At 43.7% G+C, this 2,049-nt stretch overlaps 1 non-coding gene across 1 annotated transcript; it reads left to right on the forward strand.

The window, feature by feature from the left end:
- Positions 1–1,659: 1,659 nt before the first annotated feature.
- Positions 1,660–1,743, forward strand: trnal-uag (transfer RNA leucine (anticodon UAG)). The gene has a single exon. It is a non-coding gene; the product is annotated as a tRNA-Leu (tRNA).
- The last annotated feature ends 306 nt before the right edge of the window (positions 1,744–2,049 follow it).

The following is a 2,049-nucleotide window of genomic DNA, read 5'->3' on the forward strand; positions in this document are numbered from 1 at the left end:
AAAGGAATAGAGCCCTTACAGGAATCAAGGTGGGAGGAAATTTCGTCAAGTTAGCTATGGGAGCAGATAGGCTTATTTGGTTCACGTGATTGGATTCAAAAGAGTATTAGTTCAATGTATGTTCAATACAAGGTCAGCCAGGCGGAGGAGGGGCTGGTGGATGGTGACTGTGTTGGCCTCCGTTCAAGGAAGAAGCGGAGGGCCCTCCTGCCATCCTGGTGGCTGATGGAGGTGTAGAGGGAATGGACGCCCATAGTGAAAGGGACATGGTGAGGACCAGGAAACTGGAAAGTAACTGTTGCTGTTTTTTCCACAGCAGCTTTCAAACCACTGGCATTATCAATGGATTGGTATGTTGATGTGAAAGAAATTTGTTGAATTGTGTACAACTGCGTGTCGCTGTATAAATCAGCAGGGCGTTTGAAAGATTCGTGTTAAAGATCGAGTGTACGTCAGTTCGTGTCGTTTCGAGCACTGCTGCTGGTGGATGTGATAATTCGTCCGAGAATTGTAACCATTGGAAAGGAAGTTTTAATATTTATATATCACATTTCCAGGCAGCATTCCTACATTCACAGCAGGCGCTCTGCCGATTGACAGAAAATAGAAACAGGAGTAGGCCATTTAACTCTTCGAGCCTGTTCCGGCATTCAGTGAGATCATGTCTGACCTGTATCTTAACTTCACCCACCTGCTTTGACTTCTAATCAATCCCTATCTTGTCTAACAGAAAACTATCGACCTGAGCTTTACATTATTAATTAAATTGGCAAAAGAACGCGAGGTGAGATGAGATTGTTTTATTACTCAGACGATGAGATTGTTTTATTACTCAGAGGGTAGTTATGATCTGGAATTCACTGTCTAAACTGTTGGTGGAAGCAGATCTGATCGCTGATCCAATAGTGACTTTCAGAAGGGAATTGGATAAATACTTGATGGCGAACAATGTGCAGGGCTGTGGGGTAAGTGTGTCATTCGATGGTTCTATGATGCAACAATCCTCTCCCTCAGTGACCTTGTGTTTTCACCAGTAAACCTCAGGTCACGGCTTTAATTCCCGTCTGAGCCGGCAGCGACTTTCTCACCTTTAATGTGATGTTTCTCTTTTTCTAGCTCTATGATTCGCTCTATTTCTCTCTGTTTCTGTCGGTCTTACCATCTGTCAGTCTCTCTGTATGTCTCACTCAGCCTCAGTCACTTTCTGTAAGCTTTTCTAATTGGGTCTCTGTTTATCCCTCCAACTATTACGTTCTCTCCGTCACTCTCTCCATCGCTCCCCCACATCATTTTACTCTGCACCTTATAATATAACCCTTAAAGTGCTGGCTCAGTTTAGAGCTTGCTGATCCTGAGTGTGTGACGTGCATTTTAACATTTTTCCTTCAAAGGTGTTCGGTGTTGACGGGAGGTTTCCATGTTCTGTGGGCTAAAGCCGAGGGTTTTTTTGTCTAGTTATGACCGGTCAGCTCAATTCGTTACTTGCCCAGCTGCTCTGCTTTTCAGTTTAGCTGTTCACCGTCTGTAGTTTTAGAAAATGTCTTTATCCTCTCACATTTTCAGATTATGCTGACGTGTAGTTTGCTCTGCACTGAAAACTAAACTTAGTCAGCAAGGGATTTGTCGAATTTTCAAGCACTGCGAGGCTGGGCTTCTATCACCAGGTTGGCCGAGTGGTTAAGGTGTTGGACTTAGAATCTAATGGACGTGTGTCTGCGTGGGTTCGAACCCCACTTCTTGGTTAAATGCTCAGGCAAAGAAGTTGAAAGTAAAACGCTTATGATCTCTGCAAAAGATGGTGTCATATTTATAATTCACCCTTCAAGACAGCGTTTCTTCATTTACAATTGGTGTACTAAACATAGGAACAGGAGGAGGCCATTCAGCTCCTTGATCCTGCTCGCCATTCACTGAATTTCTGTCTGAGCTGTGTCTTAACTCCGTCCAGCTGCTTTGGCTCCAGATCATTTTAACGCATGTCTAGGAAAAACGTACCCATCTCAGATTAACATTATTAGTTGAGCTGGCATATACTGCTATTTTGTGGGA

This window comes from Somniosus microcephalus, unplaced genomic scaffold (genome assembly GCF_052327205.1).
Source record: "Somniosus microcephalus isolate GS21.2 unplaced genomic scaffold, FLI_Smic_1.0 unresolved_chr1, whole genome shotgun sequence".
NCBI classification, from domain to species: Eukaryota; Metazoa; Chordata; class Chondrichthyes; order Squaliformes; family Somniosidae; genus Somniosus; species Somniosus microcephalus.